The sequence below is a fragment of the Perissodus microlepis genome, chromosome 11 (assembly GCF_051167445.1).
Source record: "Perissodus microlepis isolate ML-2025 ecotype Zambia chromosome 11, ASM5116744v1, whole genome shotgun sequence".
In the NCBI taxonomy this organism is placed as follows: domain Eukaryota; kingdom Metazoa; phylum Chordata; class Actinopteri; order Cichliformes; family Cichlidae; genus Perissodus; species Perissodus microlepis.
Genome location: NC_140471.1, coordinates 37,295,040 through 37,305,965, shown reverse-complemented (window position 1 = coordinate 37,305,965; position 10,926 = coordinate 37,295,040). Strand labels below are relative to the sequence as shown.

Below are 10,926 nucleotides of genomic sequence, written 5' to 3'. Positions count from 1 at the left end.
GTTGGAAACTGGGGCGTGTCCTCATCTCACAGCTGAACCTATGACCCCCTCAGTTCACTTTTATTCATATACAATCCTGTGAAAAAACCAAGCCCACTGTTACTGGTTCTATAGGCATAAACATGGTGTTACCCGAGGGAGGCACCCATTGCAGTAGGAATGAGCCGTAGGTATGCAGTCAGTCCACAAGGCTAATCCTAATACAAAAACAACTGTTCTAAACAGGTAACAGGAGCACCCAAGACAATTGTAGGTGGGAGACAGACAAGCGCTGAGGGGAATATATTAAAAACGAACACATTAAATGGCAATCCACACTTGACGATGTGTCATAGAAACTCTTCAATGCCCGTCACCACGGTAAGATAATATCACCTTTATTAGTCCTACGCGTGGGAAATTTGTTTTGTTACAGCAGTGGAGTGCAAAGTTACATAGAAAAAATAGAAAAAAATAAAGACTGGAATAAGATATCAATAAGATACTGTACACAACTGTACACAATAGAATAGAATAAAATACTATATACACAATTGAATAAAATAGCATTTGTATTCTATTTTATTCTATGTACATGCAAAAGTGGCGAGAAAAAGGATCAGTTTCCATGTGGCGCCTTCGCTGTCTGCGGTGCTAAAACACAATCTGTACATTAATGGGTGCTGATACGATGAGATAATTAACAAATAGACCAAATAAACAGCCACAACCATCAGAACAGTTCTCAGCTCTTCGCTGTCAAATTAAATCAGCCTCAAAACACATGGCAGCAGACACAGACATCTAAGGACGTCGGCCCAGCAGCCATTGGCTATCTGTAAATTAAAACAGGACATTACTTACACTGAGCAGGTTACCTCAGAAGGAATATCCCTCCCACTTTGCCTCATGTCTGTTTTTCAGTTAACTGCCCCCGGCAAGTTTCCACACAGTTTTTTGCTACTGGGGTACAAATAACTTTAAACCTCTGCCAAAACTCAAGCAGAACGTTATCTTACCCTTGTGACTCACCTGTCACAAGGGTAAGAAGCAGCCACCTATATAAAAGTAGAAATGTTGTCAGCATTCAAGAATGTGTTATCAGTGCTGAGGATGAAAGACATCAGCAATATTCTTGGTGCTGTCCATCAATCTGGGAGGAGCGATGAGATCATTTCCACACAATGTGAAAGTCCGTCATTCTACAGTGAGAAGGATTGTTCATAGGCGGATGTTGGTGTGGCTGCAGTCAATTTGTGCAAATATCAAAGCGCTCCATCTCACACTCTACAGGCCTCAGTTAGCATCTTAAACACTGAAGTTAATGACAGCACAAATAGAAATAGACCAAACAAGTATGGCTGGTTTAAAAGAGAAGAGGAGAAAACATGACTTAGGTTTGTAAAGCCGCAGCAGACTTCAGCAACAGACGAGAGTAAAGTGCACAGCAGCAAACGGCTCGCTGTGAGCGCCGTGGATGAGGGATGACGATCCGAGTGGACCGTGAACTCCCCTGTACATCAATGTATTCCAGAGTCCGAGTGAGGCCGTGTGTCCCGCAGCTGAAGCTCCGACCAATCGGCAGGACGGTGAAGCGAGCGCAGACGGAGCTGCTGCAGCGGTCCAGAGTGCAGAGCTCAGAGAGCTGTGCGTATTCGAATGGTGCCAACTTCAATGAGCTGAAGCAACGCTGTGAAGAAGAGTGGAGCCAAACTCCTTAGTTAAGTATCTGAGGCTGAGACCACGGGACTGTAGCAACATGATTGTTGGGCTTCATTTCTGTATCTAACGGTAGTTTTAAGATGAACTAGTAAATAACAATTAGCTAATGTCAGGCATGAGACGAGTGTCATTACACTTTGGTAATGTAAATATAATATGGCTAATATTATATCCATTATTATATTAATTAAGATTTATTACAGCAGTGAGTTTGAACTCTGTCAAATACTGAGCTTCAGTAAAGATTCAAGTTGCAGTTATTTATATTTCCTATCACCATAAATCTTCAAAGACAAGCATCTGTTACAGTGTATATATAGATGTATTATATATAAGAGACAAATATTGTTCATTTAATTTGTTGGCATTATTTAATTTGGCTCAATGCTTACATATATGTGGAAAAAGCAAATGTATGAGCTGTGATAACTGTGTCTGATAGAATGAAGAGTAGACTGATATATGAAATATTTCTTTATTGGGTGAGAAAATCAGACCATGTCACAACTGCTTTAAGTCATACAGAATAGATATCAGAGCCTTAAACAGGCTGACTTCTACTAAATGGGTCAAACTGGGCAGAAAGTCTACAAACACATAACATCCTTATAGAATATGATGTAACACTATAGATCAACTTACCTCAGAATATATAAAGCATATAAACAATTACAGCAATATGATGCAACAAACACAGCAGTGCTACTGATCCAAAATACTCAAAGCTTCATAGAACTGAAACAAACATTTATTTTTAGGTCCATTCTGCTGCTGATACAGACTTTAGGTTTCTGAACATTAACCTTGTTGCTGCCTTTCATAGTGTGTAACTTGAAGGCCCTGAGTACTTTCTCCCACACTGAAAACACTGGATGATAACATTATTTGAACATTACCTAATAAGACTGATTCAGGACAGACAGTTATGTTAAACTTTCCTAGCAGTCCTTCACAAACAGGGAACAGTCTGTCTATTCTCTCCATCTGTCAGCTGCTGCTGGCTCTTCCTCCTCCTCTTCCTCACACACTGCTGAGTTTGTCCTGGTGGATCATCAGGGCTGCAAAGCCTCACAGATGATGTGCAGCAGTGGGTCCCTCAGTCTGTCCTCACTCTGGACACTTGCAGTCGTCACACATGGAAATCAAATGTGTGATAAGCTGCAGGATTCAAACACAAGTGTAACTTATAAACACATGTTCATACTTTTATTCCACAATCAGAGAGAAAGAAACAGAGAGAGAGTGCAGGACAGAGAGACAGGTGACAGTCTCAGGTGTACACACTGCTACACAACAGCACCAGAGAAGGAGGATTTAGTGTTTGTGTTATTACGAGTGCTAAACAAGAAGAGTTCCCAGATGGTCCAGTGGACACATGTGTGACTGCTGTGATTAAAGCATCTTTCTTTCAGCTTAATGAGTGAACCGTCAGCTCGTTCAAACACACGTTAAAGTCCGTTTGGCTCGACACCACCGAACAGAGGCAGCAATATAACATAGCTAACATTAACAGTGCAGTGAATCCTGCTTGTGCCGTGATATTCAGGACTGCAAACCGAGCAGCATCACTGACTTTCAGCTTGTTGTGTTTGTGGATATATGACTGACTTTAATTATCCATAAAATCATCACATTCTCTGTAAGATTAAAGTCAACTATTGAACGGCGTATATTTTGAAGTAAAGGCTTTAAAACCAAGTTAGTACAAACATCGCTAATGTCACATAACTTTGCCGACATGTGACCAACACTAATTTTTTAATATTCTTCATTATTAAACATTTGCACATAAATAAATAACATTCAGTACTTACATTTAAAAGTTCACTTTTCAGCTGCTCCGCTTCACCCATGTGCGATTTTTTTCACAAAAAAACTATCCACACCCACCGCCGCGCTATGAATTGTGGGATAGGTTGGGCCACGAAGGCTACACCGGACCCAGCCTTCAAATCTGGGGAAATGAAGGATGCATTTGGAGGACTCTTTGAGGACAGCCTTCGTTGCGTTGTTGTGACGTAATCAGTCTACAAATGCGCACTGCAAAGCATGCGGTCGCTGGATTGGGACACAGCCATCGTCTCACATTGCAGAGTCATGGTGTTAAATCACAGGTTCTCTTAGGGTTAGGTCTCCTTTTGCATTTGGCGTTTTGGCCAATCAATAAGAGTTCTCTAAAGCTTTGTGTCGTAAATTGAACATTTATCAGGCTTTGGGGATTTTAGGGTTTTGCACTTTGATTCTGGGCTGAAGGTGGTTGATTAGTTTGGTACATTTTAACATTTTATGACTGCAATTTTAAAAAATCTGCAGATTATTTAAAATGAGATTTATTTAAATCTATTTAAAATAGATTATTGATCACTGGGCCTTGACACAGGCTATATGGTAGTACGTTTACTTTCATAACCAGTTTCCCAGACGTGGATTAAAGCTAGTGCTAATTGAAAAGCCATTTTAACCTGTAGCTTCACTTAAAAAATATTTTTGTTTCCAAGACTGGACTTAATACATGTCTGAGCCTTAATGTTTAACTTTCAACAAGTCTGCTCTGATTGGTCCAGCACTAAGCAGGGTCAGGTTCAAGAAGTAATGTCGCAATAAAAAAGGCTGAACTTTTACTTCCAGAGATGAGCTGTAAAAATCAATTTTAATCACCAAGTTTTGATTTTGTGAAAATAGTGTGTTTAGGATGGGCTGCCAAAGAAGCATGAATTGAATGAGTGAAGTCCTTTACAACAGCGGTTCCCAACCCCTGGGCCTCGGACCGGTACCGGTCCGTGAGTCGTTTGGTACCGGGCCGCGAGAGTTGAGGCTCAGGTGTGAAATGTCTGGTTTTCAGGGTTTTTATCGGTTTTCAGCGTTATTTTGTTATCGTTTTTATCGTTTACTCGGTTTTCCTGGGTCTTTTCACGTGTGTTATGAATAAATTTTCTTTTTTTCGGTACCGGTACTAGTTTTATTTTGTTGTATTTATCCGCGACACCTTAAAGGCCGGTCCATGAAAATATTGTCGGGCATAAACCGGTCCGTGGCGCAAAAAAGGTTGGGGACCGCTGCTTTACAACACGTTACAGTGGTGGTTCTCCAATGTTTTACATCATTCCCCACATGGCAGGAAGAAATATTTTCACACCCCATCTAAACAAAATAATGACAGAAAAACCGAGCTTATATTTACATAAACTCAGTCACAATGAATCCTTCAGTCATTTTTGTTTTAAACAACTTTCATTTCAGATAACTATTTGTAACGTTTGTCCCTCGACTGCTTCAATCGTCTGCAGCACTTCTTCAAAAAAGCAACAAGTTTAACAGGATGTGAACCAAACATGGAAATAAAAAAAAAAGAAGTCCAGAAACTTTTGAAGGGAGATGAAAAATATATCATTTAGTGAGAGTTTAATACTTTTCACTCTTAGTGGCTGCAGTCAGCCTGTTTTTGACTGCAGAGCGGTGGTGTGGCGTGGTCTGTGATGCAGCTGCGGGGGAGGCGGATGCACCTGAGCGACATCCCCAATCATGCCTTGCTGGCTTAAAACAGAAAGAACTAGGTCCTGTTGTTGTTGTTGTTGATGTGTGTAGGCTGTAGCTGAAACACTGCAGTTGCATGTGTAAGTCGCCAGCCGCAATAAAAAAGTGTACTGAAAAGTGCGAACACGTGGGCGAGTCTGTCGTGCCCCAATCCAGGGTTTCAGCACCGCTGTAAACAATGAACGACAGACTCGCCCATGTATTTGCACTTTTCAGTACACTTCTTTATTGCAGCTGCCGACTTACACACGCTGCTGCAGCTTTGCAGTGGATGTACATATTATTAACTTCTGCAAATTTCTTTGTTCCGCTGTAAAAGTGATTGTGATGTTAAACATCAGCTCCGCTTGAGAACCACTGCGTTACAGGTACAACACCAGAGAGAACATGGGCTCTTTGAGTTATCAGGCAGGAAGCTTTCTAAAACATTGATGAATCTTTAGGTTGGTTAACCCTAATGGGGTTTAGACTAGGGATGGGTATCATTTAGGTTTTATCCGATACCAGTACCAAACCGGTACTTTTGAAGCGGTGCCGGTGCTTAAACGGTGCTCGAACCGGTGATTAAATAATCAAGAACACAAACACTCTCATGTTTAGCTGTTTTTTTGTAAAAAGATAACAATGTTAGCCTTTTCTGCAGCTATGGGGCATATATGGTATCACTCTTGGCTGGAAGCAGTGCTTAATCAATGGAAAAAACACAAACTTTGTCCAAAAACCTCTCATGTTTAGCTGTTTCCCTCTTTTTCTTTGGTCATTTTAGCCTTTTTGTCCAGGGTGAAGGGAGCATCTGCCATCAAACAAGAAGACAGCCGCATGTAGCTATGATGATGTTTGCTAGTTCACCTTACATGCATTAATTTAATAACGTGGTTAGCCTACTCAACGTAAATTACACACGAACAACATTAAGCTACTCACGCAGAGAAGAACGGCTGCTGCTGCATCATCATCCTCATCATTTCTGCTACACTGGCAGGGCTAGGGGCCAGGACTCTCCTCTTCCGGTTCTTGGGGGATGTTGCTAACTCCGGGTCCGATAACAGGCACCACACCCGCAGTAGATGTGCTCGGTGTGAGGTCTCGCAGCAAGCTATCAAATATGGTGCATTTCTCGGCTTTTAAAAAACGCTATACGTCGCCAGGTGTTTCATCAGATTCGAGGTGTTACCTCCTTTGCACAGTATCACCTTAAAGCACTTGTTGCAGGCTGCTGAGTTTGCATCTTTTGCTGTGAAGTACAGCCAGACTTTGACCGCTTTGCCTTGGACATTTTTAATCTGTAGCTCTGCTCTAAAAGAACGTATGTACCTGGGCCCGCCTACTATGCTTGCAAAGGTAAAATGATTGGCTAGAATCCAAAGTGTGTGACATTTCAGGGAAAAAAAGTACCGAAGTAAAGCACCGAAATGTGCGCTGCTTTTCGGTCTGGTTACTACCGTTTATGTCAGAACCGTGCCACAATGGCACCGGATACCGGTACAAATTAAAGGAACTTTTTGTTTGCTGGAGTTTTTCCAGCATCTGTCATCAGTCCTTGAATGCAACACAAGGAACATAACTTGACAGTCTGGGCAGCACAGTGCATAACCATGAGAGCAATTGTTCCTTGGAGATATACAGGGATATAAATATGTAAAAAATCTCAAAACATATAAATATTTGAGGACAAAAATTTTGCATTTTTCTAGTTCTTGAAGTTTGCTTTGACTCTTTGGCTGCCAAAATATACACAAGAAAAGAAGAAGAAGAGATGATCGCCGAGACTCAGTCATTAGAATGAGAAGCAAAAACCAATTTCACCTGTGGGTGGATTCCCCTCATCGTCCAGGGGGGAAGTTAGAAAAGGTTTCATTTCATCACAGCAAAGTATTTTTCCCTTAACCTACAAACGCGATACAGGGCTGGTCTCAGGTGAGACGTTGACTTTATTATGAATCTATAATCTATACTCATCTAGCCTCACGTGATGAGTAAAAAGTTGTTATTTAGGCACTGATGGGTGTTTTATTGTTGTCTTGGCAATAATAAAATGAGAGCTGATTGGCAAAGTCCTCCAAATTACTCTATAATATACACGATTTTCCACTGACTTCCTCTCAGTCTGTTCAGGTGTGTTTGAGATAAAATTATAAAAGTCCAGTCAATAATTAACTCAGTACTTAGCACAGCAGCTTGACTCTCGTGAGCTCAGACATGCAGCAATCTCCATCAGCAGGGGCGGCATCGGGCACCGTGGTCGTGGTTTTACCGCGGTACTACATCACCAGAAAGCAACTGCCGACACTGGGGGTGAGTCACCTTTACATCCTGATGGGGTCAGATTGAATCCAGACAGAGATGATTAAACCACTGATCTTTAACCTGTGGATGCTGAAGGCATGTGATTCACAACCACGCTGCTGCTCTGCTGTCGATCTCTGAGCTGACTTTAATGACAGAGGACGTCTGTCCTCAGAGGCTTTTGGATTACCTCGGAAAATAATCTCTGTTGGAAATTAAAGTTCAGAAAGATAATGTCCAGAAGACAAGCTAAATGTGAATACAGACTCGTGTTACCTTTTAAAGATAACCAACAAGTGAAAATGTTTGGTGTGTCAAAAGGTTAGTTCAAACTTCCTCTCAGCACAAAGTGTAAGGATGTGGTTCAGTAGATGTGGAGATAACATGTTTGGCATCAGGACAACTTCATCAGGGACAATTCAAACAGGACTAGAAGTTGGAGGTCAGCTGATCGTTAATGACTTGGCGGGAACATCTGACTTTCAAGCATAAATGTTTCAAATGTTAAAGTGTTTCTTTCATCATCTCTTTGGCATCACTTGTTCTTACAAAGGTTGAATGAGCCAAAGGCTTTGAATGTTTCCTCTGAGACTTTATGTCTTCCTGCAGGTGATTCAGATCATAGTTGCTCTGATTGTCATGATCTTTGGGATCCTGAGGGCAACACAGTCCAAAGGTGTGATCTCTGATTGCATGGTGTACATCTGGGGACCAGTGATGGTGAGTCAGCTGACACTTCTTCCCCTTCATATCGTTTCCCTAATTAATCACTGCTCTCTCTTTTAGTTCATCATAGCTGGATGTATGACGATCTATGATGGGACTTCATAGAGACCTAAGGTCAGTAACTCATCTCTGTGACGTCACCTTAGCTGTACTTCAGCTGATCCTTGGCTAAGGTGGTCATAAAAGAAGGCTTCCTCAAAGATCTGAGTGGTATCTGCAGGTTCCTTTGAATGTGTGCTATGCATATGTTTTCATGTATTACACACATTACTTGCTAATTGTCTGTGAGAGCCAATGAGAGAGTTGCCTCATAGAACTGATGAATATTTTCAGGTGTTCCAGGTGTACTAATAGCAAGGCGTGGTTTTCTATGCAGAGTAAGAGTGCTGTGGTTCTAAATGTTGCTGCTGGTGTGACTTCACTTGTCACAGCGACGGTCTTCTTCCTGGATGCATCTCAAGCATTTACCAACAGCGACCCTGGGGAGTCAGACCTGGACATAGTGAGCTTTTTTCTTTCATGTTAAATGAAATGAGAATGTGTATTTAGAGCACAGGTGAATGTGGACTGGCTGAAACAGCTGTGACCTAGCTGCAGAGGTCTGTGGAGCAGAGATTATAGGTGTTTGACCAACATGCTGAAGAGAAGAGAAACTGTTTCAAGTTTTTAGTTAGGGCAAGGGAAAATCAGCAGCCTGTTTTTCTTTCTTTCAGTCCAGCCAGGCAATTTCAGGATTTTCAGCCATTCTCTGTTTGATCCAGCTGATGTTGTGTGGCTGTTCTGCAGGAGTAGGCAAACCTGGAGGTTGCTGTGATCCCACACGTCAGGTGAGTCTATCTACTGAGTTTTCCTCAGATCAGTTTATTAGCTACAGCTGACTAAACATACTGGAATTCAGTTCTATTCAGTTTTATTTATGTAATCCGAAATGATGACAACAGTTGCCTCAAGGTGCTTTATATTGTACAAAACGATGCTACGATAATACAAAGAAACCTCAGTAATCAGACTCTATAAGCAAGCACTTTGGTGACAGGGGGAAGAAAAAATTCCCTTTTAACAGGAAGAAACCTCTGGCAGAATCAGGCTCAAGTATGCTCTCTCTTTCTAGTCCCTGTCAGGACTCTTGCTGCAGCATTTTGGATTCACTGAAGGCTTTTCAGGGAGTTTTTAGGACATCCTGATAATAATGAATTACAGTCGTCCAGCCTGGAAGTAATAAATGCATGAACTAGTTTTTCAGCGTCACTCTGAGACAGGATATTTCTAACTTTAGAGATGTTGCACAAATGGAAGAAAGCAGTCTTACATATTTGTTTAATATGTGCATTGAAGGACATGTCCTGGTCAAAAATGACTCCAAGGTTCCTCACACTGTTACTGGAGGCCAAGGTAATGCCATCCAGAGGAAGAATCTGCTTAGATACCATATTTCTAAGATTTTCAGGGCCGAGTACAATAACCTCAGTTTGATCTGCTCAACCTCATCACACCCCCTCAAACAGATGCCACTACCGTCCAATCACATTCAGCATTCTGACTTTTATTTGTGCTTCAAAGTTTCCCTTAAACAGACTGATCATTTTGCCTGTTACTGATTATCATCGATTATGTTATTAATTGCTTCTCATCCTTCCCTTCACTTTTCTGATTTGATGTCAGCTTGTTGTAACTGTTAAATAAAGCAGTGTCATCTTTATTAATAATTAGAGAGCTTCAAATAATGACAACACAGCAGAAATGATACAGGTGTAATACCTGGAGATGACCACCCGATGGCGCTGTGTGGTCAGTAACATCATCACAGGTGAGACAGAGTTTTTTAAACCTCACTTCTTGAGATGTGTCTGAGGCCGAAAGCAGCTCCTCACACTGTCTCTGTGTGCAATAAAAAGGAGATTTTGGACATGTTTTCCTGATGTGGCATCTTTAATGGACCATAAAGGGCCGAATGAGCCAATTCTCCAAAGGCAGGTTTTCAATATTTGCTGTCAGAGATGATTAAGTGACCTAAAAACTTACCTCATAACTTGTAAATCATAATAAAGGACTTTGTATCATGGTTATATTACATCTTTGGAAAGATCAGACAGCAGGTTCAATCCTCTGAGGGAAAACTAAAGGATTACTCATCGAAACAGCAGGATATGCGGACTTCCTGTTATACAGGAATGACATCATGAACCTGCTGTTAGTGTAAAGTTACATGAAATAAAGTTTGTGTTAAACTCAGGATAAAACAAGCCACACAGGACATTTTCACGATAAAGCAGAAAGTTTCAGGTGAACTCAGAGATGACGAGGGTACCTGTAAAGAGCATCCTGAATTGTCTCAAACAGCATGTTCAAGATTCGTGTTTGAACCACACAGCAGATACACACTGTGGTACATACGGGTGTGCCATAGCTGGATTCAGACAGCTTACCTGTGGATGAGGAGTCCTGCTCAGGGTCCTGGATTTGTCTGAATTATTTCCAAAATAAACTTCCCTTACAGGAAGGTGAGAGGGGATCATCTTGTAGAGGTAGAAAGGTAGAGATCATAGAATAAATAAAAAAGCAACAGATCAGCTGTAAGCAAAATATTCAACAAAGATTTCATGATCAGAATGTGAGTACACGCAAGCCAAAGAATCCAAAATGTTTACGAAGAGTCCCAGAAATCTTCTGTATGTATCC

General features: G+C 41.3%; 1 long non-coding RNA gene across 1 annotated transcript; it reads left to right on the top strand.

The window, feature by feature from the left end:
- Window positions 1-5,367: 5,367 nt before the first annotated feature.
- LOC146378515 (uncharacterized) lies at window positions 5,368-8,740 on the top strand. The gene is made up of 3 exons (XR_014801571.1): window positions 5,368-8,241; window positions 8,308-8,361; window positions 8,624-8,740. It is a non-coding gene; the product is annotated as an uncharacterized LOC146378515 (long non-coding RNA).
- The last annotated feature ends 2,186 nt before the right edge of the window (window positions 8,741-10,926 follow it).